The sequence below is a fragment of the Melanerpes formicivorus genome, unplaced genomic scaffold (genome assembly GCF_026170545.1).
Source record: "Melanerpes formicivorus ecotype bairdi unplaced genomic scaffold, bMelFor1.0.p_v2 SCAF_23, whole genome shotgun sequence".
NCBI classification, from domain to species: Eukaryota; Metazoa; Chordata; class Aves; order Piciformes; family Picidae; genus Melanerpes; species Melanerpes formicivorus.
The window spans coordinates 1358835-1385886 of NW_027142375.1; the positions used below are offsets into that span (position 1 = coordinate 1358835).

The 27052-nt window shown below is 47.6% G+C and overlaps 1 protein-coding gene across 5 annotated transcripts in view; it reads right to left on the reverse strand.

The window, feature by feature from the left end:
- Nucleotides 1-27052, reverse strand: part of LOC137448118 (ubiquitin-conjugating enzyme E2 E2) — a 203674-nt gene that overhangs the window by 160620 nt on the left and 16002 nt on the right. The window lies entirely within an intron of this gene.

Consider the following 27052-nt stretch of genomic DNA (forward strand, 5'->3'; position numbering starts at 1 on the left):
CGTACATACAGCAGTACACATCTGCAGGATGCCTCTGTTACAGGAAGGATCTGGCGGTGCTGGAAGGTGTCCAGAGAAGGGCCATGAGGATAAGCAGAGGGCTGGAGCTCCTCTCCTATGATGACAGACTGAGAGAGTTGGGGCTACTCAGTCTGGAGAAGGCTCCAAGGAGACCTTATTGTGGCCTTCCACCACCTCCCTGGGCAGCACATTCCAATCCCTGACCACTCTTGCCATGCAAAAATGTTTCCCACTGTCCAGTCTAAACCTACCCAGTGGCAGCTTGAGGCCATTGCCTCTTGTTCTGTCACTAATTACCTGTGAGAAGAGGCCAGCACCAACCCCTCCACGTCCTCCTTTCAGGTAGTTGTAGAGAGCCAGGAGGTCTCCCCTCAGCCTCCTCTGTTTCACACTAACCAGCCCCAGCTCCTTCAGTTGCTCTTCACATTTATTCTCCAGACCTCTCACAGCTTCTTTGCCCTCCTCTGCCCTGGCTCCAGCACCTCCACATCTCTCTTGTACTGAGGTGCCCCAGACTGGACACAACACTTGAGGTGTGGCCTCCCCACAGCTGAGTGCAAGATACTGCAAAGTCTTTTTGGCAAAAAAAATTATTAAACTTACAGTTTGTTGTTAATGTTGAGACTGAGAGATCACAGCTGTGCAGGAATGAGTATCTTCCCATCCCTGTTGGCCAAAGGAACCAGGAATCTCACCTGAACCACACTTCACTGACAGCCACCTGCCTTTCCAGAGAGCAGCCTGGAGACTGCAGCCTGGAGACTACAGCCCTCACGTAAAACATCCTCTCTTAACCTTATTGCCTGGAGAACAGCAGCACTGTCCTACCTCTGAGGGCTGAAACTCAGAGAACTTTCTCCCCCCCTCAGAGTGCCTGCCAGCTCAGTCTCCTCCCACAAGGCTGCTATTTGGTAGCCTGAGGCACAGCAAAAGACAGAGAAGGCACCAGGAAAATTGTCTGCTGTAGCTCTCCCCAAAGCAGCAGATACCTCCTGCTCTGTGTGGGGAGCACAGACAGAGGAGCACCTTTCCTCTTAATATCACACACATACCTAAACAGGAAATTTTGGCTGTCCAAAGTCAACCTTTTGTGTTGACACTAAGCTTACTTCACCAGAGAAGCTGTTGGAAGAAACCAGCTCTCCTCTGAACCATCTGTTGAATATGTGGTGAGAGGGAACACGTTGTCCCCTGGCCACTGGCACACAAAAGAAACAGCTTCAAAGACTAGATGTGGGCTCTGGGCCATATGGTGTGTAGGCTTATTGTAGGAATTTAGCACTTTTTAGGCTCATCCTTTCCTGTCAAACTGGCTGAAATTAGCCACTGAGCTTCCTCCCCAAAAGCTTCAGAAACAGCACTGTGCTTGTATAACCTTTTGCCATCATACACCAGATTCCAAAGGTAAGCAAAATGAGCACAGAGCCTGCATTTCTGTTCTTCAGAGAGGCAAGCAGAAGAAGGCAGAGCAGTCTCCACGAGCAGGGCACTTACTGGAAGGCAGAGCTGTAAGGACTGTGAGTGAGGCACCACAGAACCCAGGGTCTATTTCAGCACACAAGCTTGCTGCCTATGAAGGTTTAAAATAGAGCTCAGAAGCTAAGCCAGTTTAAGCCACACAGTAGTATTCCATTATGCTTTCAGAGAACAGTACAGAGTATCCATGTCTGACATACAAAACCATAATCTTATTTGCCATTTAGCTGTTTCTAGAAACCCAGTATGCTGCTAGGATGCCTGCAATACAAATGGTGGTGGTGAATGCAAGAATCCATTGAGTAAAGCAGCACAGCGCTGAGAGCTACACCTGCTGAAATGCTTCTAGCCTCCGGAGTCATGGCAGGGATTCATTGCTTTGCCATGCATCCTGGCTCATCTATTCAAGATATTTATGTTGTATTGATACTGAGTCTGGAGAGAACATGAACTGTAAACCTGGACTGCAGTCAAAGTTGAACAAGGCAAGACATGTGCAGGGGAAGGTGGTTGGTTTTCAACAGGACACAGCTCCTCAGCCACTGGCCAGTATCAGGAACAGTGTGGCCAGCAGGAGCAGGGAGGTCATTGTGCCCTGTGCTCAGCACTGCTTAGGCTGCACCTTGAGTCCTGTGGCCAGTTCTGGGCCCCTCAGGTTAAGAAAGATATTGCAATGCTCAAAGGTGTCCAGAGAAGGACAACAAGGCTGGGAGGGGTCTGGAGCACAGCCCTGGGAGGAGAGGCTGAGGGAGCTGGGGTTGCTTAGCCTGGAGAAGAGGAGGCTCAGGCGAGACCTTCTTGCTCTCTCCAACTCCCTGAAGGGAGGCTGTAGCCAGGTGGGGGTTGGTCTCTTCTCCCAGGCAAGGAGCACCAGAACAAGAGGACACAGTCTCAAGCTGCACCAGGGGAGGTTTGAGCTGGATGTTAGGAAGAAATTCTTCTGAGCAAGAGAGATTGGCCATTGGGATGTGCTGCCCAGGGAGCTGGAGGAGTCACCATCCCTGGAGGTGTTTAAGAAGAGCCTGGATGAGGCACTTAGTGCCAGGGTTTAGTTGATGAGATGGTGCTGGGTGATAGGTTGGACTGGATGATTTGAAGGTCTTTTCCAGCTTGGTTAATTCTGTATTCTGTACTTGTCATTTCATTTCAGTTGAGAAAGGTTCATCATGTAGCAATCAACAATATTTAAGTGTTCTGATTTGTTTTAATGGACCTCCAGGTGTCTGCCAAAATACAACAAAACCCAATCAACAACACAGATGAAAACAAACAAACCAAAACCCAAACCCATCCCAAAAACAAACACAGAAAGCCTGAGAAATACCTAAACTACAGGGTTACAGGGGCAGCACAGAGCAATTGACATCCAGGATACTATTGTCTCTTGCTGACACTCAGCAGAAAAAAGGTCCTGCAGTGGGAAGTAAAAGGGACAGTGGGCTAATTATCAAACATCCAGCCATTTAATGATGCCAGTGAAGAACATACATGATGGTCAGCCTTCTAAACACCAAAGCAGCAGTCCCAACCTGGGGTCCATGCAGTATCCCAGAGAATCTTTTGTGGGAAAACCACTTCCTGTGCCTCCTAATAGCATTGAAAATGGAGGACAGGCTGGGAGAGACCCAGAAGCAAGGTTTAGGAGTTAGGCTGAAGTTTGAGGTGCAAGCTGTGGAGCTGTGTGCTCTGGACTGCTCCTAGCACTATCTCCTGGGCTACAGAGAGCACAGTGGAATGACTGGTGCAGGCAAGAGTCCAGAGTCATTTTGCAAGGGAGAACTTGTGGAGTGGCTAGAGTTGATACAGGAACAAAAGCTGTGGGGCCTGGGGAGGAAATCCCTCCATGTGCAGTCTTTCAGGATGTTGAAGAAGCCAGCTTTTTCTTTCCTTTGGTGGGAAAACACCTAAAAGGATTTTAAGCTTCTATACACTTCCTGATCAAATCAGTTTCCACAAGTATCAATAATAGATTCCCTCTCAAACGAGAAACAGTTTGTTCAGCTTGCAATTGCATGATGTTATTGTTGACCAATCTATTTCAGATGAGGGGAGGGGCTGGTACAGCAAAGGTAAGGTTTGCCCACACACAGTGAGAGTACAAATACGCTGGGGGTGGTCAATAGCTCAAGCTTTACGTGCGGCTAACAGCTGCAAGACCGACAGCAACGTGCCATCCACTCTCATCTGTCACACTGAGTCCTCTATGATCCACACACCTTGCAACACAATCAAAGAGAAAGAACCACTGAATTATGGATTACACTGGACACCACCAAGTATGCTCCCATGTAGAAGCCACTGAGCAGCCAGCTGAAGAACTATGACAAACACTGCAGTAACTGTTCTCCAGCTTAACAAGTGCCCTCCTCTGGGAGACAAGAGAAACCTTCCTCTGACATTGGACACCACAGAGGTTAAACTTGCAAAAGCATCATTGGCTGCCACTGCAAAGGGAACTCTTCTCTTTCTGGCCAACAAAAGCTTCAAGTGTGAAAAAACTACAGAGGTACTCCTGAAGTGACAGCCTTGGAATAGTCTCTCCACACACATTGCAAGGCCACAAATTGCAGCCATCAGAGAATTGCCAGGGTTGGGAGGGACCTCAAGGGTCATCCAATTCCAACCCCCTGCCATGGCAAGGACACCTCACACTGCAGCAGGTTGCTCACAGCCACATCCAGCCTGGCCTTCAAAACCTCCAGGGATGAGGCTTCCACCACCTCCCTGGGCAACCTGTGCCAGTCTCTCACCACCCTCATGGGGCAGAACTTCTTCCATCAATGCCAGCACACCCAAACAATGCAATGGGGCATGGGTGAGATTTCTTTGCAGGCAGCTGGACTCCCATGCCAAACCTCTGATCTCCCAGTGCAAGCCAGGCACTCAGTTGTCAGGCTCCCTTTGGGCACCACGGTCCTTTTTAATTCACACCTGATTTTCATTACAGTTCCATTCCCTTTTAACATCAGTGTCACTAAGTTCATGTTGTAGGAGGCATGAATAGCTGTACTATTGCTGCACAGCAATACCAAACTACTAACACAACCTTGCATTCAGGAGAGTGGCTTACACTCCCCAAACATCCTGTCTAGACAATTATGCAGAACCACAGCCCACCAAAGTATTTCCCAGTATCACTTCAAGGCCTTCACTCTGAGGAAACACAGAGCAATCACAGCTATGCAAGTTACTCTTTCAACAGCACCCAGCACTAAGGGGGAAACTTGGAAGTAGCCTAATTTACTAATTATATGTAGCCCCTTACACATATGCCCCCAGCATGGAAATGTGCCCAGGCTTGGCTGGTGGGGTTGTGGTGCTGTGCAAGACAAAGCCTGTGCCTATAGCAGTAAATCAAACATGCCAGGACTGTCAGTTGGCACCAAGGCCAGCTGGCACACAACAGTGTGTATCCAGACTCACTTATCCTTCAAAGTATGCAACTGTTAGATAGGAATGTCTTTCAGCCTTTCTTCTGCTGAGCCATGCTCAGGATTCCTTCAGGAGCATACTGCCTGGTGCTGTCCAAAGCCTTGCCAGAGTCACAGGATGTGAGGGGCTGGAAGGGACCTCGAAACCTTATCCAGTCCAATCCCCCTGCCAGAGCAGGAGCACCCAGAGCAGATCACACAGGAACACATCCAGGTGGGCCTTGAATAGCTCCAGAGAGGGAGACTCCACAACCCCTTGGGCAGCCTCCTGTTCCCATGGAACTTCCTATGCCTCAGATTCCACCACTGCCCCTTGTGCTGGCATTGGGCATCACCCAGCAGAGCCTGGCTCCAGCCTCTGGGCACTCACCCTGCACAGCTTTATCAACATGAATGAGGTCACCCTCAAGCTCCTGCTCTCCAAGCTACAGAGCCCTCAGCTCCCTCAGGCTCTGCTCATAAGGAAGATGTTCCACTCCCCTCATCATTTTTCTGGCTCTGTGCTGGACTCTTTCAATCAGTTCCCTGAGGTCCTTCTTGAACTGAGGGGCCCAGAACTGGACACAATACTCCAGATGCAGCCTCCCCAGGGCAGAGTAGAGGGGGAGGAGAACCTCTCTCCACCTACTCACTGCAGCCCTTCTAATCCACCCCAGAATAGTCCTTTTCCCCTTCACTGCTCTCCAACAGCTCAGGCCCCAACCTATCCTGCTCCATGGGGTTGTTCTTTCCCAGGTGCAAGACTCTCTTGCTACCAGAGATGCCACACTGCCAGTTTTCCAAGCATTAAGGCAGGAAGAACAGCGGCTGTCAGAGTAAGAAAGACGGTCTCAGCTTCAGAAACTCAAGATATGTTTTATTTCTCTCAGTGCCATTGGTATTTTAGGGAATTACCATCAGCAGGAGGGCTTTTCCACAGCCTCTGCCACAGACAGACTACACTCCAAGGGCAACTACAATTCAGTGCTTGAGCTAGACGTAAGCTCTTGCCATAGTCATGGAACTCAGCGAAGTCCCAAGGAATACACTCAAATTTCCCCCCTAATTTCAGTATTTTTCTGGATCACCTTGTATCTGCAGTCTCAGTGGTATGAAAAGCCACTGCTATCTCCTGTGCTACATTCCTGCCATTTTTAATGATGAACAGGTTCACTAAGCACCTTGTTCTTGCTTAAACAGACTGTTTACAATGTGGATGTTTATGAAAGAACAATTGGCAGCAAAGCTACACTTGCCAAGTTTATCCTCTGAATAAACCTCAAGTACTGCCTCCAGTTCTGGAGCCCCTAGTACAAGAAGGATCTGGAGGTGCTGGAAGGTGTCCAGAGAAGGGCCACGAGGAGGAGCAGAGGGCTGGAGCTCTGCTCCTATGGAGACAGACTGAGGGAGTTGGGGCTCTTCAGTCTGGAGAAGAGAAGGCTCCAGGAAGACCTAATCGTGGCCTTCCAGTATCTGAAGGGGGCTACAAGAAAGCTGGGGAGGGACTTTTGAGGGTGTCAGGGAGTGATAGGACTGGGGGGGTTGGAGCAAAACTAGAAATGGGTAGATTCAGATTGGATGTTAGGAAGAAGTTCTTCCCCATGAGGGTGGTGAGAGACTGGCACAGGTTGCCCAGGGAGGTGGTGGAAGCCTCACCCCTGGAGGTTTTCAAGGCCAGGCTGGATGTGGCTGTGAGCAACCTGCTGTAGTGTGAGGTGTCCCTGCCCATGGCAGGGGGTTGGAACTGGCTGATCCTTGAGGTCCCTTCCAACCCTGACAGTTCTGTGATGCTATGATTAGCTGCTTTTAAATGGACAGTGATGTAAAGGCTATCTTCAAAAGCTTTTGCAGGCATCTTTCACATGGGGAATCATGTGGTCTCCAGGCAGGACTGACACAGGGAAATATGTATTTTAAGCAGTACTTGGACTGTCAGTAACAGCACATCCCTCCTCCAATGTTAGCATGAGAAACACATGATTTAAGACAATTTTTAGCTAAAGAAGTCAAAAAGCTGCAGGAACAGGTTTTACATTGCTTCAGATTAAAAACCAACAGACTTAATCTAACCCTAAGGAAGAAAACAGCCAAATAATGGAAAGAAAAAACGATCTGGCCACTTTTTAATTAAAATCAGTTTAAAACTAATTCACTCAGTTCCTCAGCTTCTGTGGCTTGCACATCCAGAGGAAACTGATGAGCCACGTCAGTGTCTATCAAGGGGATGAAAGAGCACACAGCAGAAGCTGGAAGGAACCAGCAGAAGGCTTGCAAGCCAATTGCTTTGCTGAAGAGGGAGTGGAATGGGGAGCAAAGGGAATCTGCAAACTCGATGGCAATGATAGGACTGCACAGCATTTGCTCCTGCAAAACAGACACTGATCCGTTGTCTCTCCGCAGACAAAGAGCCAATGCACTTGTTTACCTGCACAACCATCCCATAATTAGTGCTGAGTTCTCCAGACAATGACCCTTTGCTAGGGCTGAGATGAAGATGCCACAGTTCTGTGAATGCAGCATGTTCAGACGTTTCTGCCCACTCAGTAATGGGGGGAGGGGGGCAGGGTTGTTTTGCTGGGGTTTTTGTCTTGCTGGTTGTGCTTTGCTGTGTTTTGTGTTTGGTGGTTTTGGTGGTGGTTTTGTTGCCTTTGGTTGGTTTTGCTGCCTTTGGTTGGTTTTGCTTTTGTTGTCTTTTGTTCTACAGCTTGCTTCCCCCTCCCAAAAAAAAAAAATCAGCAAAGGATTGAAAGTCACTGACAACAACTTGTCTAGAACTGAGTCGGTGTCTCTGCATCTCTTCCCACACTTCATTGCTCTTTCTGATTCCATTTCAATCAATGAGCAGGCAGCAAGAATGCTCCTTCTGCAAACTGCAGTTGCTACCAGATAAGTCCTGAAGCTGCTTGCCAATATCTTTGACCAGGGTCTGATAAGCAGTTTACTGTTTAAAAGTAAGTCTCTTCCTGCCAGGTATTCGTCACCTTTCCCTGGCTGCACAAAGTAAGCTTTAATCAGTCTGGAACTTTGTGCAGCACAAGGCATTTGCTAGGCTGCTACCACACATCTACCTATCCAAGAAAAAATCCTTTCCTTTATGGATGATACAGAGATGCTGGAAGGTGTCCAGAGCAGGGCCACCAGGGTGGGCAGAGGGCTGGAGCTGCTCTGCTATGCAGACAGACTGAGGGAGTTGGGGCTGTGCAGTCTGGAGAAGAGAAGGCTCCCAGGAGACCTTATTGTGGTCTTCCAGGATCTGAAGGGGGCTACAAGAAAGCTGAGGAGGGACTTTAGAGGGTGTCAGGGAGGGACAGAACTCAGGGAAATGGAGCAAAACTAGAAATGGGTAGATTCAGATTGGATGTTAGGAAGAAGCTCTTCCCCATGAGGGTGGTGAGAGACTGGCACAGGTTGCCCAGGGAGGCAGTGGAAACCTTGTCCCTGGAGGTTTTTAAAGCCAGGCTGGATGTGGCTGTGAGCAACCTGCTGTAGTGTGAGGTGTCCCTGCCCATGGCAGGAGGGTTGGAACTGGCTGAGCCTTGAGGTCCCTTCCAGCCCAGACAATTCTATGATTCCATGATTTCTTCTCAGCAGTAACTCCGTGTAACTTGCTACCAGTGTCAGCCTTCAGCAGTGCATAAAGCCTCTACTGAAGAGCTCACAGGAACAGCCTGGTCAGACTGCTTCTGCAGTCCCGCAGCTCTGTGGCACTTGCTACTCATCTGGGCCCGTTCTCTCTTTGAAACTCTGCTCTGTTGCTGAGCAGTAACAACCAAACGGCACAGGGCTGATTATGCTCTGCACTAACAATTACAAGCTGGCCCTTTTCCCTTTTGTTTGTCAAAAGTCTTCCTTACTCCTGTGGAAAGCTCCTCGGCCATGTAAAAAGCTAAAACCGTTGCAAAAACCATCTGGAAGTGTTCAGGAGTGCAAACAATCCCTTGAAGCATTTGTGTTTCTTAGCCACAGGAATGGAGAGCATTGGGAGCAACAGAATGAAATCAACAAGCCTGTGGTCTCTTACCAACAAACAGTGAACTGCCTTCCTCTGCAAAGCCAGAGCGTGCAAACACCTGAGGCAGAAGTTCAGGGATGGTTATTGCTTCCCATAAGCCACCACAGTAAGTTTATTTTATCTTTATTTCTCCAAGTCTTCCCAGTAACTGCTCTGCCATTTCACTACGCATTCTGCAACCTTTTGGCACATTTACCACAGAATCTGTGGTCACACCAGTTATTCAGGCCTCAAATGACATCAAATCAGCATTCAAAATAATAATTACAACCCCCCCAAACAAACAATCTACTCACTGGACTATCAGCAACAGACAAATCACCCCACATAAGCAAAATGTGTTCACATGAGTAAGTGAGAAGTCAGCTTGGCAGTGCAGAAAAGAGCAGCGGTACAAAGGGTAGAACACTGGCACAGGCTGCCCAGGGAGGTGGGTGAGGCTCCTGCCCTGGAGATAGTCAAGGTGAGGCTTGAGGAGGCCCTGGGCAGCCTGAGCTAGCTGGGGATGTCCCTGCTGACTGCAGGGAGGTCAGGCTGGATGAGCTCTGGAGGTTCCTCCTGGCCTGGACCATTCTATGAAATACCAAGATACAGCTCCTGCCACACCAATAGACATTCAAAAACTCAAGGCTGAGAGATGCCAGCACCTAATAATCTTTAAAAAGCACAAAACAAACAATCCAGGGGCATGGCAGGAGGCTGTGTGGAAGGAGGAGGGAGGTAGGAGGTGAAGCAACCTTCTATTTAATTGAAAAATATCAAAAGGTGAGTTAAAAAAGAGTCTACAAAAAAAAGCAGCCAGATGCTGGGACAGCCTTTGGGCCTCTCTGGGAACACAAGCACCCCAGTCTGCTCAGGTACATTGGCATGTTTCTGCATTAGTTTTATTCCCACTGGACTACTACGTGTTTCAGCAGTCCTGGCACACTGGAGAGGTCCCAGAGGACTGGAAGCTGCCAGCGTGGTGCCCATCCACACAAAGGGCTGGTTGGATGAGCCAGGACCTGCAAGGCAAGATCACGGAACAGTCATCTTGAGTGCAATCACACAGCACTTACAGGATGGCCAAGGGATCAGGCCTAGCCAGCAGGGATTTAGGAAGGGCAGGTCCTGCCTCACCAACCTGATCTCCTTCCATGCCCAGGTGACTGCCTGGTGGATGTGGGGCAGGCTGTGGATGTGGTCTGCCTGGACTTCAGCAAGGCCTTTGACACCATCCCCCATAGCAAACTGCTGGCCAAGCTGTCAGCCCCTGGCTGGGACAGCAGCACTCTGAGCTGGGTTAGGAACTGGCTGGAGGCTGAGCCCAGAGAGTGGTGGTGAATGGTGCCACAGCCAGCTGGCAGCCAGGCACCAGTGGTGTGCCCCAGGGAGCAGTGCTGGGCCCTGTGCTCTTTAACATCTTTATTGATGATCTGGATGAGGGCATTGAGTCCATCATCAGTAAATGTGCTGACGACACCAAGCTGGGGGCAGGAGTTGATCTGCTGGAGGGTAGAGAGGCTCTGCAGAGAGACCTCGACAGGCTGGGCAGATGGGCAGAATCCAACGGCATGAGATTGAACACATCCAAGGGCCAGGTTCTGCACATTGGCCACAACAGCCCCATGCAGTGCTACAGGCTGGGGTCAGAGTGGCTGGAGAGCAGCCAGGCAGAGAGGGACCTGGGGGTGCTGGTTGATGGTAGGCTGAACATGAGCCTGCAGTGTGCCCAGGCAGCCAAGAAGGCCAATGGCATCCTGGCCTGCATCAAGAACAGTGTGGCCAGCAGGAGCAGGGAGGTCATTCTGCCCCTGTACACTGCACTGGTTAGGCCACACCTTGAGTCCTGTGTCCAGCTCTGGGCCCCTCAGTTTAGGAAGGAGGTTGACTTGCTGGAAGGTGTCCAGATAAGGACAACAAAGTTGGTAAGGGGTCTGGAACACAGCCCTGTGAGGAGAGGCTGAGGGAGCTGGGGTAGCTCAGCCTGGAGAAGAGAAGGCTCAGGGGTGACCTTATTGCTGTCTACAACTACCTGAAGGGAGGTTGTAGCCAGGTGGGGGTTGGTCCCTTCTCCCAGGCAGCCAGCACCAGAACAAGAGGACACAGTCTCAAGCTGCACCAGGGGAGGTTTAGGCTGGAGGTTAGGAAGATGTTCTATACAGGAAGAGTGATTGCCCATTGGAATGGGCTGCCTGGGGAGGGGGTGGAGTCACCATCACTGGAGGTGCTCAGGAGGAGACTTGATGGGGTGCCTGGTGCCATGGGTTAGTTGATTAGGTGGTGTTGGATGATCGGCTGGACACGATGATCGTGAAGGTCTCTTCCAACCTGGTTAATTCCTATTCTATTCTATCCTATCCTACTTACCATTTCCCAAATCTAGGCAGAGAAAACAGAGTTACCTTTGAACTAGGTACCTGAGCTGAGGTACCTGAGCATGCAGTAGCCCTAAAAAGTACAAGGCGTAGTACAGATGATAAGTGCCCCAGATGCATCAAGGAGGTCAGGTCATGGTGCATAAGGAGTCACATAGGAGGTATCAGTATGACTGCTGAAAGCAACCACAGACATCAAAGAATTGGATTTGCTGAGAAGAGGAACTGAAGCTCAAAGCCTTTCCCCACATGGGGGGAATACCCACTCCTTGTAAGTTCTGCAATACTCTGCATGTTTTTACTACAGTGTCCATTACTGATGTTTACAGACAGAGATGACCTCATTTGCCAGCACAGTAAATGAATACAAGAAAAAACCAGCAGTGTTTTGCTTGTGTATTTATCAGCCTTTGGGCTCATTTAAATACTACTTCAATAACAATTATCTTTCTCAGCTGAGCAGAGCATCGAGTTGGCAGACTGTGCTTCACTTCTTCTCAAAGTGACAATTAACCTTGATATCAGACTGCAAAGTGCTCTGTACTGGCAGCAGAATAAATTCATCATTATCATATAAATCAAAGTTTCTACTGAAACTGAGAGAGCTGTCATCCCTCAGCTATTTGCATTCAGTGAGGAGCAAAGCAGGTTGGTGCAGAACATCTTAAAGAGGCATCATCCTAGAGCCACCACATTGTGGCTCTTTGAAACATGATTTGTGGCTACCTGAAAATGTATGCCACACAAGTCTGCCAAGATACAGTTAATGTAGACTCTCAATTAAATACCTCTTGGGCAAGTCTGCAACATGGGAAGTCATTCCACTTATCAACTGAAGCCTGATTTACACCACACTAATTCCAAACTCAAATGAGTTTCTGAGGTGATGATGTGATGCCGATCACCTAGATGATTTCCCATCCCAAGGACACTTGTGCTCACCTGATCTTATTGCTTAAAGGCTACAGTTTACAAATAAAACACCTAAAACCAACACCAGAACCCCCACAGCACAAACCACTCAATGCTGGATCAAAATTCCAAACAGTCTTCTTGCATTGATGCCTAATTGCTATATTGCTACGTTCACAGGATGTTAGGGGTTGGAAGGGACCTCTGCAGATCATGGAGTCCAACCTCCCTGCCACAGCAGGGCCATAGAAACTAGAACAGGTCACACAGGAATGCATCCAGATGGGGCTGGAAAGTCTCCAGAGAAGGAGACTCCACAACCTCACTGGCCAGCCTCTGCCAGTGCTCTGGGACCCTCACAGCCAAGAAGTTCCTCCTCATGTTGAGGTGGAACCTCCTGTGCTGGAGTTTCTATCCATTGCCCCTTGTCCTATCCCAGGGTGCAGCTGAGCAGAGCCTGTCCCCTCCCTCTTGACCCCCAGCCCTCAGAGATTTAGAAACATTGATTAAATCCCCTTTCTGTCTTCTATTCTCCAGACTTAATAGTCCCAGGTCCTTCAGCCTCTCGTCATCAGGCAGTGCTCCTCTCTTCAGCATCCTGGTAGCCCTCCCTTGGACTCTCTCCAGCAGATCCCTGTCCCTCCTGAACTGGGGAGTCCAGAACTGGACTCAATATTCCAGGTGAGGTCTCACCAGGGCAGAGTAGAGGGGGAGGAGAACCTCTCTCCAACTGCTGGTCACACTCCTCTGAATGCACCCCAGGATACCACTGGCCCTCTTGGCCACCAGGGCACATTGCTGTCCCATGCAGAACAGAATGTTGAGGACCACACTTAAGCAACCAGAATTACTGTATGTGTGCCCACAGCAGCCCAGTGAAATGCTATATTAAGCATATACTTCTTGCCTTTTGGCAGCCCAGACAGGCAGGGAAGGAAGAACACTGAGTCATCCCCTCTAAAAACTTCCCACCTTCAAATGTGTAATGACAAGTGACTGTGAAGCTGTTTACAGCCAGTTTTGATATGACACTTCAGTTTTGCAATGTGTGTCAAAGTGGTTTACTACTCTTGCAGCTACCAGCAGGACATTGATGTGAAGAAGACGTGGCAGTGAAGCAAGCTCTCTTTTAGAAACGCTTTCATAGACTGACAGGCCTTATTTTACCTGTAAAAGAGCAAACAGGGGGCAGGCTGGCTGTCAGGGGTTTGACCCCACAAATATGGCTATCTCCCGAGTCAAACTATGGCAGATCTCATACAAGTACCTCAGGGAAGAAAGCTGAAAGACAAAGAGCCTGCTCTAGGCACCCCAGGCACAAAGCCACTCCAGAGGATTGTTCTGGCAGAGCGTATGGAGGAGATACAAACAGCTGTGGTTGTGCTCTGACCTAGGCAGCAACATTGGTCCTCGGGCACGGGAGAGCCCTAGTGCCAGAAAGCAGACTCCAACAAAGTATTCTGAATGAGCAAGTCTCATTCTCCTGTGATGCCTGCTGCAGAAAAATCCACTGACTCCAACAAAGCATGGCCTAAGGCCAACACTTCTCCCGTAATCAAAAGCCAGGCACCCTTCCATGACAAGCCCAGCCAGGAGAGCCCTTCTTCCCCGGCTATCCAACAGGAGTGACCCATTTTCACTCCCGAGACTCAGTCCAAATTCCTGGGCAACGTTCAAGCCGTCAGCTCCAGTCAATAGTTTCACCCAGAAGACTTAACAAATCCCATCCACAGCTCCTTCATGCAACTGCAGAAACTAGCCCTGGATTTATCACAGTGATTCTGAAACAAGTTTGCCTTTGAACTCACCCCAGCTGTGAGCTCCAAACGTGAAACCATTCTTTATCCCTGGTTTGCAACTCCAAATGGCACAGCTAGGAGCCCAGCAACTAATTGTTTATGTTAACACATCCGAGATTGCATGCCAAGCAGACATCTCATTTTGCCAATCATAAACTTTTCTGCAAATGAGATGTGTTGCACTGCCTCTCCTGAAAGGTTATACCGTGCCTCATTTTTATAGGTCATAGATTTATCCTGTTCAGGCTACTGAAGATACCCAACAGTGAGACTGCATAGCAGCTCATGCCCTGGATCACATCTCGGGTAAGATGACCTTACACTTGACACAATATTATTACTCTAAGAACACTGTAATTCTCTAGACTTTTTATATATATACACACACACATATATATATATAAAAACCTATTTAATTCAGTACTGTGATACTGTGAAGTATAAAGCTCTAAATAGTGCCTAAGGCTAATAACCCCTATTAGATTTATGATGCATGTGTTTACTGGTGCTTACTGCCAATGTCTCCCAAATAAAAATCAAATCAGCTCTCAGCTAATCTTACAGAACTAAAAAGCCCTCCTCCCCCAGAAATGAACCTGGACTAAAAAGGAGATGATCATTTTGAAAGAATGGAATCACAGAACCACAGAATGTCAGGAGCTGGAAGGCGCCTCAAGAGATCATCCAATCCAACCCCCCTGGCAGAGCAGGTCACACAGGAACACATCCAGGCAGGTTTTGAGTATCTCCAGAGAGGGAGGCTCCACAAGCCCTTGGGCAGCCTGTGCCAGTCTTCTGTCATCCTGATGTGGGACTTCCATCACTCACTACTTCTCCACTGAACAACATCATTATTTCCTAATACAGGAATTTGGTTGTGAAGAGCCTCTGCTCTTTTTTCTACAAGAGAGTGTCCACATCCAGACAAGCTAAACCAAAGGGCTTTAAAAGCTCCATGTCTCATAAATAAATCTCTTTTAAAATCCAAACACAACAAAATAATTTTTAAAACACAACAAAATAAATAACTAAATAACTCCCCCCCCAAACCCAAACCAACCCAACCAACCCCCCCGAGCCAGCAAAGACCAGGGGCAGTTTAGGCTGCGTCATCTGCGCTGCGCTGCTCAAAGAGTAACCGCTGTGTGGCTGTGTACTGCTTGTTCTTCCAGCTGCCTTCAGCCTCATGGACGAAGACTCAGCCCTTCTGCTTCGGCTTTAGCTGCAGAACTGCCACCATCTTGGCCACCACAATATTTACTGCATCAAAGGGCTGCAAATGTCACAAAAGTGTCTTCTCAGCCCCCTGTAGCCTTCCCCAGGCGCTGTACGCAGCTCGAGTTAACGGAGGCCACAGAAACACGGCTTTTGTGCGCAGCAGACAGTAAATTAGGTATTTAATTACATATTTCTCCTTAAAAACCAGAAACAGTTGGCTCTCTGCTATTTTTGTTAACATTAATCAGAGGAAACTTCAGATTCTGGCACGAATCTGACTATCATCTCGAAGGTAATGTTTAAAATACATCATGCCTCGCCACACCAACACGAGCTGCCATATGTGCGGCACCGCTGAGCACGGTTTCTATTACGCTGCGACACACTCACTGGCTCCTTTCCAAGCACCATGGAAGTGTTTAAAAAACCCTGCTTAATCCAATTCCACAGCTTTGAAACAAAAATAAAGCGCTGTGAGAAGTGTTAAAATGAAAAATTAAAGGCGTGTAAATAAGGGGGGGGGGGGGAGGGGGATGTTAGGGGAAAGGAAAACAAAGATTACTTCCAGAAGATATCTTAATTGCAATTAGCAGCATTTGGCACACATTATGATATGATTCAAAGCTGCAGCCAATTAGATAGCCCAAAGAGCTTGTAACAAACCTGCAAATGTGTAACTACCGCATAAACAAGCTTTATTGTACGCTGAGATAACAGCACCCAGATCCACTTCACAGTTTGCCTCTGAGAGGCTGTGCAGCACACTCGCCGTGGTACCATTGCATAACTTTGAAGCTTTAAATTGCAGCATTTCTGACAGAAGATTTTGGAAGAGAATTTCATTAAATTCAGGGCAGGAACAATCCTCACTATCAATACAGACTAGGGGAGGAGGGGATAGAAAGCAACCCTGAGGGAAAGGACTTGGGGGTGCTGATGGATGGAAGCTGGACATGAGCAGGCAGGGTGAGCTTGCAGCACAGAAGGCAAATCACAGCCTGGGCTGCATCCAAAGCAGCATTGCCAGCAGGTCCAGAGAGGTGATTCTGCCACTTTGCTCTGCTCTGGGGAGACCTCACCTGGAGTACTGTGTCCAGGTCTGGAGCCCTCAATACAGGAAGGACATGGACCTGATGGAGAGAGTCTGGAGGAGAGCCATGAAAATGATCAGAAGGTTGGAGCACCTTTGCTGGTGCTGGACAGGCTGAGGGAGTTGGGGGTGTTCAGCCAGGAGAGGAGGAGGCTCCAGGGAGACCTAGTAGCAGCCTGCTGGTACCTAAAGAGAGCCTACATGAAGGCTGGAGAGACTGTTTGCAAAGGCCTGCCATGACAGGACAAGGGGCAATGGCTTCAAACTAGTGCAGCGCAGGTTTAAATTGGATGCTAGGAAGAAGTTCTTCACTATGCTGATGGTGGAACACTGGAACAGGTTGCCCAGGGAGGTGGTTGAGGCTCCTTCCCTGGAGATATTCAAGGTGAGGCTAGAGGAGGCCCTGGGCAGCCTGATCTAGTTGGGGATGTCCCTGCTGAGTGCAGGGAGGTCAGACTGGATGAGCTTTGGAGGCCCCTTCTGGCCTGGACCATTCTATGATTGTATGATTCTATTAATTGTAAGTCTGTACATATTCCCTGTACACCAAGGATAAAAGTTAGAGTGTTCCACCTAGGCAACACAAGCAAATAAAACAAAACAAACCCAGGAAGAACAAAAAGCTGAAACAGAAACCAAGGAGCCAAAAGAAAAGGATCCAGTGCCCAAGTTAAGAGCTGTTGAAAAGCTGTGCAAGCCTGGTATTGGAACTGAGAAAACTTGATTTGTTTTAAGTAGATTTCCAAGGGGAAAGGAAAACATTTTTTTATCTTGGAAGGAATAATGGCATCCAGGAAATAACATCAATTTGTCAGATGCTGCTTTAAAGTTTTCTTAAAAAGGAAGTGAGTTTTCAGCATTACACAGAAGGTCAGAGTTCAAACCCTGCTCAAAGATGGGAGCCCTGAAGACAACAGCGTTTGGCACTTCGGAGACCACGGCATTTATTTAAGGAAACAAATACTTCATTATCAGCAATGCTGTCAGTCTCAGCCCACAAAGTACCTTCCATTTCCCCCTATTTATTCAATAATGAGCAATTTGCTGAAGGGTAATGAGTTTCTAATAAAAGCATGTTTCTCACATGATTCTCATGAAATGGCAGTGACTGCCTATGCGGTGCAGTAGTACCTGCTGCAGTCAGAACTAACTGCTCTATCCCATTCCTGTGAAGGAACTGATCCTCACACAGCCTTGCACAGTATGTGTACATAAAGACATTAGTCTCCATTTAGAAAAAGGAGGGGGAAAAGCAAGGAAGAAAGAAAATCCACAGAAACAACTAACTAAAGTAAAAAACTACACACTTAGAGATTTCTCTGCAGTTAATGTGGTTCTGCTTCCCTTGCTGGCAGGCCATAACTATGCAACACACTTGTGGTAGGGCTTTTGGTATTTTCTGAGGGCTGGAGTGAGGACACAAAAACATGCACATGCAGTCTAAGTTTTATGTTGTAAACCAAATTCAGGCCTGCAGGACAAAAACACAGAAATGACAAACAACTTAGCTTAACAACACAGGAGAGGGCAAAGAGAATGTCCACAGAAGGCATTGGGGAAAATTCTGAAGCTGAAAGCATTGGGGTGGCTCTTGTATCACAGTAGCACTGAGGGTGGAAGAGACCTCGAAGATCACCTGTCACCACAACCTCATGACTCGACCCAGAAGGCTGACTTACACAGATCAGCTGCAAATGGATACAACACCATGGGAAGGAAAATCTCTCTGTTCAGAAGTCACCGTACTGCTAGCAGAGTGTTCCTCTCTATCCTTGCTACAGTCCTCCATTCCACCTTGTCCACACCTGCAGTGTAAACTAGAGCTTTACTCAGTTCGTTTACCTTGCACGTTGGAAACAGCAGGGATCCCTTCCATGTCCATCACAGCCTTCTTTGGCCACTCTTCTGCCCTTTGGTGCTTCAGGGAACATGTGATCATCACGACCTCTCCTCACACCCCAATCTCCGCTCATTCTCCTGCTCCAGCTCTCCCTTGGGATACACTCTGCCATCTCCTGTCTTCCCAACTCTCCACTCCCAAAGTGCTCTCTGATGTATTGTTATCCTTCTCTAACACCAGCCACTCTCTTCTTCTCCCAGGAGAGAAGCTGTCAGGATTTGAAAACTGGGAGCAATGGGAGAAATCACGTAGAGGTATTGTTCAGCTGGGAGCTGCTAATGGGTGCTGTCAGTGCCGCGATCCGAAGGTTGGAAAAGAGACTCAGCTCCTTTTGAACATGCCCCAGAGTGAGATTAAGGCACAAAGGAGGCCAAAACATCAAAGCGAGGCTATTTGCTAAAGGACAGAGGAAATGAAACAGGGGAAGGGAGAAAAGGGAGACAGAGGGGGAGGGGAAATGGACAGAGAGAGCAGGAGAGAGATTACTACCCTAAGGTGCTTTCCTCTCTTTGGCTGGGAGGAGGGGGAGAGGAGGGGACGCCAACTCCCTTCAGCTTGTGATGTCTTCGGCTGGAGGAGGGGAGAGCTCCCAAAATCCTGCAGAGTTCAGTGTGGTCTGTGATCACAGGATGGCAGGGGTTGGAAGGGACCTCCAGAGATCATGGAGCCCAACCCCCTGCCAGAGCAGGACCACAGAATGATGTTTTCCATGCAGGCTCCAGCACGCAGTGTTTTCAGTCAAGTTCTTCTCTCCCAGGGCAGGCACAGCTTGGGATTTGTATACAGCTCATTTCTCGCAGCTCACCTGGCCCCACACCCCAGGCACATTATAACACAAATGTGACTTCCAGGTGCTACGTCCGGGGGGGGGGTTCTGGGGTGCCTGCAGAGGTCAGCGCCGGAGTGGCCTCTGCCCCTCTTTGCCTCCCACCTGCTCACCACGGGGCAGTAGAGGTCTCATCAGGCAAACCACCCAGGATCTGCTTATCTTTGTTGCATATGCCAGGGGGTCTTCCCACTACGCCCCTCGGGCTGCTGCTGTCTCAGTGGGCAGAGATGACACATCTTAGCTATCTTTGTTGAGACACTCCTCAGTTCCTGATGTAATCAATGCCTCACATGTGATTTGCATGTGCAGGGAACAGCTCCTCTCAGTCAGCCAGTTCCTTACTTCATCACTGAGTGAAGTTGCCAGTTCTGGCAAGCAGCCAGCAGCAAGCTCCCTTTGCTGCCTTTTTTATCTCCCACCTCCCCTCTTTCTGGAAGTTGCTAAGGTTTCTAGCCACCAATGCCCACAATACATCCTGAAGCCTTTGAGTGATGCATCTAATCAATCCTAACACCAACATCCAACCACAAGCTGGAATGGAAATTAGTACATATTCAAAATTTAGAATAGAATAGAATAGAATAGAATAGGAGAACAGAACAGACCAGGTTGCAAGAGACCTTCAAGATCATCATGTCCAACCCATCATCCAACACCACCCAATCAACTAACCCATGGCACCAAGCACCCCATCAAGTCTCCTCCTGAACACCTCCAGTGATGGTGACTCCACCACCTCCCCAGGCAGCCCATTCCAATGGGCAATCACTCTCTGTGTAAAACTTCCCCCTAACCTCCAGCCTAAACCTCCCCTGGTGCAGCCTGAGACTGTGTCCTCTTGTTCTGGTGCTGGCTGCCTGGGAGAAGAGACCAACCTCTGCCTGTCTACAACCTCCCTTAAGGAATGTATTATATGAAAGCAGAAAGAAGAAAAAAAAAAAGGGGTGGGGGTGGGGTGGGGGGAATGGGACAGAAAGCTCAGTGCTGTCTAATACATTACAGAAATCACAGAAACATCCCAGTTGGAAAAGACCCTCAGGATCAGCAAGTCCAAGCAATAACCTTTCATATCAAACATACATTTTCAAAGACATAAAGACATCAGAACACCAAAGGAACATCAGCTGCATGTGAGATGGCTTTCCAAGTGCATTGCATCTTGACCCAGGGAAGCCCCATGGACAGCAACAGTGGTGTGGGGTTCCTACAAGAAGCAAAACCAGCCACATGCTAAAGGATGTTTTGGTGCAGTTACATGGTTCAGACCACGATGCCAGTGGCACTGCCCTTCGCTGTCTTAAAAGACAACAGCTTAAGGAATTAAAAGGTTATACATTAAAAAGTAACATGACATTTTATCCAAGGCACTGAGAGGTATAATAAACCTAAACCCAAAACAACACCCAGTTATAAAAGAGGGAAATTAAATCAAGTGATGAAATACAGCACAGCTGCTGTTAGAAAATACAATCCCAGTGTGACCGTCAGCTTGCAGGGTTTGGGGACCTGCTTCTTGCTGCTTTGGAAGCAGGAAGGGAATCAAGTTTTAAAATGAAGCAGTTGCAGTAAGCATCCAGATACATTTTATATTCATTATTACCCACAAGTGACTGTTGATCTACACCCAACAGGATTCTGCACATCAGTACCAGCTGCTTCCATGCATAGATCTTTTGGATTAAGTTTTGTTCTTTGCTGTAAACTCTTACCAGGCCTAGAGAGACACAGCTATATACAGTTTTCTGTGTCACATTTCCTCTAGAAGACTATAGAAAAATAGCAAGAGATAAAAGTAAGCCTATAGAGGCAGAGGGTAAACTCCCTGGGTAACACAGTGTAACGGGAAAGGAGCCCAGAGCCATAGCCAGGGGGCTGCTAATGGTTGTGCAGAACACACGCACAGAAAACATTCCTTGTGCCAGTTCTCATCCTGGCCACACATTAGCATCACATGCATCACACTCACATGACTACAGCAACACACTGATGCATCTCAAACTCAAACAAAACCACTGATGACTGGGGTTTTAAAACAAAAACAAGCTGTGGGATCTTGGGGGGTGTTTTACACTTGAGTTTTCGGCCTAGGTCCTCCTTACTTATCAGAAATACAATGAAGCCTCTCTTTAGCTGGACTAACCATCATACTGGAACAGGCTGCCCAGGGGAGTTGTGGAGTCTCCCTCTGTGGAGAAGTTCAAACACCTGCCTGGATGTGTTCCTGTGTGACCTGCTCTGCCAGGGGGGTTGGACTGGATGAGCTGTTGAGGTCCCTTCCGACCGCTGATTCTGCGATCCAGCCATAGTGCTTTTAAGTGACACAACAGCCATGAGTGTGATGCCAATCGCCCTTTGTGCTGCCCATGCTTTATGAAGGAACCAGCAAAGAAAGACATACTGTTCTGTGCCTATGCTGCCTTAAAGTTTCTGCCTTGGTTACAGACCTCACTGAAGTATACTCTGCATTCTGTACCGGAGTAAAAATAAGTTAACACAAAGTGTAGTGAAATATGTAGTGGACACTAAGTAGATGCAATGTAAAAGATCAAGTACCTAATGCTAACAAAATCACTATGTAAATGCTGTGCAAGGTGAAGGAGACTAAGCAAAAGAGAAGTAAATTAGACTGAGCACATTGCCTTAAAAATAGGCCTTCCAGCTCTCAAGAGGAATTGGGTTTGCATTTGGAGAAGGCTTTTCTGTGCTTCCTCCAAGTATTTTCGTATTTATTCCAACATTTAAGGGAAAATATAACCATCAGCCACGCAGTCAAACTGATGCTGTGAGCAGATGATGTAAAAAAACTGTAAAGCAACTCTGCTCACACTGGAAAGCTGTGTGAGACCCCATGTGCTTGTGCATGTGTGTACAGGCAAGGAAGCCCTAGGGGCAGAGCTCCTTAACAAGTTCCTCAAGTGAGGGGGAAGGAAGGAGACTTGAATAGGCCAGAGCAGCATGATAGATACTTGCTGTACCTGCTGCTCTAGGTCCACACACTTTTATTTATCTGCTCTATCTTGTACAGCAAGGCTGTTAACATTTGTTTTCTGCTCCTTACAGTTGTGCCATCCCCTTAGCTTCAGAACAGCAGCAGGCAAGAGTTTAAACAGACAGCCCCACGAACAGTAACTTAAATTGATGGAATTTACATAATCCCTTCGAGTTGTGAAGATCTCAGCCTCACCATTTCTGCAAAGAAACAGAGTAATATTGAAGAGGAATGCTGGACTCCATAGTCATTAACAGCACAAGCCATCCACGAGGCATAGCGACCTCCCCCCACCAAGCAACTTGAATAATCCGACATTCCACTTGGCTCTTCGCTACATCATACTGAAAAGAACCAGTTTAAGTCTTTCCAGTGTGCTAAGTTTTCATAAGCAAAACACTAGGATCAGATATGTCAGTTATCAGTTTTGCAGAGAGGATGAGAAGCAAAGAATGAATGTAATTATTCCAAGCTAATAGGAGAGATAAGACTACATGCAGGATCTTAAACGGATTGCTTGGGAACACGAAGCAGCCCACTAAGCTGCGCAGCCCTTTAATTCTGAGCCTCGAGCCTCACCCACATTGCCACAGGGAAGAAGCAATAAAAATCTGTAGCACATAACAGGAATTGAGTAGATACACGAAAAAGAGAAGAATGGTGACAAATACACCAGAGAACAACAAAAGAGAAGACAAAGCAGCAGACAGGTAACAACGGTAACTTAACAGGAGAATGCCGAGCGGTTGCTCCAAGTGGTGTCCACAGAGAGCTGCTATTTGCTCTGTGCTGGCTCTCCTTGTTTCCATCTACTAAGTTCACATTAAATGAAGTTAAAAATATATTAAACATTTTTCCAAGCATTATTTCCCCATGTAAGCAATTGGTTTTAGTTGCCACAGAGATACTGTGCTCTTGACAGTGAGAAGGGAAATACTACACAATGCTGACAATAGAAGCTGTGTTCTATGAAATCTATTGTCTTGGGCAGGATGCCATCCAAAATATGGGACAGTTTGGAAAGGTATTCTTTGAGCTACAAGAATTCCAAACTATTCCTTTCTTCCAACAAGGCAACTTATAGAAAAGATACTTAAAGAAGAGGTTTTTATTGCCCATGAGAAAAAGATGTAGTCTGCACTACTCAAAGGTATAGATGCAACACTGCTAGAAATCAGGCTTGGGGGGGCAAAAAAGAAGAGGCAAAGCTCTCCATGTAGATACACTGCACCCTGCCAAACTAAAATCTCACTGTGCTGCAGATTTAAAATAGAAATGTTCCTTCTTAGCACTCAGGACCCCTTCAGAATAAAATCCGCTCCAGACAAAAGTCAAGGGGGGGAGGGGGAAACACGGACGGAATGGACAAGGACACAACCCGTCACAAAAAGCATCCCACTCTTTCTGCTACATCTGAAGTATAACAGGCTGGTTTTATGGCATGTCTTCCTCCCAAAATAGCAATGATTATACTGCTCCACTCCCACACACACCCCCAGCCAGACTATTTGACACTTAGAACATTACACTCTCAGTCCTGGGGAATGATCCAAAGTCTGTGAAGTCAAGAGGGCTCTTTCCATTGTCCAGAACCCAAACTACAGAAAACGGACTCCTGCAGAGGTAGCCAACTCCCCATTCCTCCTCACATTAAATCCTCTTCTAAAGCTAAATGTGAAGATTATTTAGCAGCTCTGAAACCCACAGCTTCCCAGAGTTTTGGAGAGATGCTGCAAGGGCAGCGGTGATCATCTGCCAAGTACAAGCCACAGGTGGGAGCAAGGTTATTTTGTGTGTGTGTCTTCCAGACAAACAAGAGGATTATACAGCCTGTTCTCCTTGTGGGGATGAGGTAGGTGAAGTGGTCAGATTGCAGCTGCTGCCGAAGCTGTGCAGCCCAGCAGGCTGTTAAGGGCTGCTGCTGCACTACAGATACTGTTTCATTTGGGCTTTTTCCTGAACAAGACAAATTGGAAGTTTGGCCTGCTGTAGTTTATGGAAACTCTTGCAACACCTTTTGCAGTCTTCCCCAGTTCTGATTCAGGCTGATATCCTGCCTACCAGAAGTTCCTAAATAACTAATTAGAGAGGGTTTTTGAATAGAGCAGCTTTCCTTCACATCTTCTGTGACATGTAGCTTCGAGATTTATCCCACTCATATTGCCCAACCACCATTTGTTTAGTTTAGTTTGTTTAAGAAGACATAGCAAAGGTAAGCTGAAATCACCACCATGGCAAGTAGTCGACACCTGTAAGGACCCTATCTTTATGCAATAAAGGGGGTTTCATGGAAAATCTAACACCTATTTTATCAATTATCTGAATTGCACTAAAACCAAGTTTTGGGCTCCCCAGTTCAAAAGAGACAGAGACCTGCTGGAGAGACTCCAATAGACAGCCACGAGGATGCTTAGGGGACTTGAGCATCTCCCCTGTGAAGAGAGACTGAAAGCCCTGGGGCTGTTCAGTATGGAGAAGAGAAGGCTGAGAGGGGATCTGATCAATGTCTATCAATAGCTGAGGTGTGGGTGTCAAGTGTCCAGAGAAGGACAACAAGGCTGGGGAGAGGCCTTGAACACAAGCCCTATGAGGAGAGGCTGAGGGAGCTGGGATTGTTTAGCCTGGAGAAGAGGAGGCTCAGGGGTGACCTCATTGCCCTCTACAACTACCTGAAGGGTGGTTATAGCCAGGAAGGGGTTGGTCTCTTCTCCCAGGCAACCAGCACCAGAACAAGAGGACACAGTCTCAAGCTGCACCAGGGGAGGTTTAGACTCGAGGTGAGGAGGAAGTTCTTCACCGAGCGAGTCATTCGGCATTGGAACGGGCTGCCCAGGGAGGTGGTTGAGTCATCGACCCTGGAGGCGTTCAAGGGGAGATTGGACGTGGTACTTGGTGCCATGGTCTAGTCATGGGGTCTGTGTTGAGAGGCTGGACTCAATGATCCTCGAGGTCCTTTCCAACCTAAGTGATACTGTGAAGTGGAGGGGGCCAAGCTCTTCTCAGTGGTGCACAGCAATAAGCCAAGGAACACCAGGTGCAAGCTGGAACAGAGAAGGTTTCAGCTCAGCATGAGGAGAAACTTCTTTCCAGTGAGGGTGACAGAGGCCTGGAGCAGGCTGCCCAGAGAGGTTGTGGAGTCTCCTTCTGTGGAGACTTTCAACCCCACCTGGCTGCATTCCTGTGCAGACTGCCCTGGGTGATGCTGCTCTGGCAGGGGGGTTGGACCTGATGATCTCTGGAGGTCCCTTCCAGCCTCCAATGCACTGTGATACTTTAGGGTAAGATATGCTATACTATAGCTTGCCTTTCCTCTTTGTGCTGAAGAGTCATTCCTGCCTGATGTATTTATTTTGTGATGTTTAACTATAACAGAGAATAGATGAAGTTCAAATGAAAACACTACTTAGTCTATATCAACAGAGCATAACACTCAACAAAGCGATTCTGTATTGACTATAAAACATATTTGCTGACAGTGAAGTTACCAATGGTTATCTATCAAGATCACAACATGAAATAATTCTCCATCTTAAAAACCTGCATTAAGGCAGCAAAGACACAAAGTCAGACATAATTCCATCTCACAAAGCAGCATCGTGCAGTGCACTTCATTGCTGGTTTCCGTGTGTGAATCATGAAAAACAAGAGTAGAAAACAAACTCAAACTCAGGGAATCTCCAGAGCACTTCTTTTTTCCTTCAAACTGCAGGTCACCACAGAGCTTTCCACTAAGGCAGTGCTCACTTCCCACTTGCTAGCGAGAGGAACTCCAACAGCATTCTCTTGCATACGGAAACAATTGCTTTGTCACAAAGGCAGGGATTCAGAAAACTAGAACAAATGGCACTGCTGTAAGACCCATCAGCCTTTTAGACTCAGTTCAAAGACTTACGCATTCTTCTAGCACAGACTGAAGTTTTATATTCATCTCAGCAAATCAATCCACTAATAGGCATCAGTCATCAACACCTAAGTAAGGATCTGCCATATGAAACAGCTTTGATGTGATTGAAGACTCGCACACAGTTGTAAGTATGACAGAACAACTTAGCTATTAAAATGTTTTATCTGGCAGAGAACTGTTCATCCTAATTGACTGAAACACACTTTGAACACTATTACTGCAAGCCTGCTACGCAGCGCTTTAGTACGTAGCTGCTTGACTTATATCTTGAGATCCAGCACAGCCACATCCAATCTTGTTAGAATATTTCCTCACACGTACCTCTGTCAAGAGACCAAACCAATAAAGCTGACTGTCATTTTTACTGCTGGTTGCTTAGTTAATTTGATACTGAAACGTACTGGGATTCATTACAAAAGCTGCACGCAATCAGCCATTTCGATCAATCTTTCTTTTGACTGCACTAATAGAATGAATCCTGCTAACCACATCAGTTCAAATGGGCTGCCAGGACTGGACGGAAGCTGTTCTTCTGCACTGAGCCAAACCTCCCACTGCCAAGCGGAGGATGGCTCAGGCTCCTTTAAGCAGTGCTGCACAGCCCTGGCCCGGCTCCAACACTGACCATATGTCAAGCTGACAGATAAGAAGCCATCTGAAAACCACTGTATCCCGCCTCTGCCACCAGGCAGCGAGGGTTTCCAGGCCTGCCTCACCACCCATTTCAAAGCCAATTTTAAACATACCAAAAGTAAACATAGCTGACCAAAAGCAAAACAAAACAACCCACAAACAAACTCCAAGCCATTATCAGAAAGCCTGGGTGATGGCACATTTTGTTGCAGGAAGTTCCCACTGACTCTTGTCACCGATCACCCAAACGCAGACAGAAGGTTAGCAGTAGCTTGTGCTTGCAACATTCTTCCTTCTCCATTGCATTCACAACATCTTAACAACTTGCAAGGAAAAAGAAACCCAAACCAAAACAAATACCAGCAACTGCCCCCAAGATTTGATTTTACAGAATCAGACAAAATGCCATCATGGTTTGATTTTCATCCTCTCGCTATGGACACATCACGGGGGTCAGCATTTCCCAGGCAGCCTGTCCTGTGTCCTGTCCTTGTATGCAGAC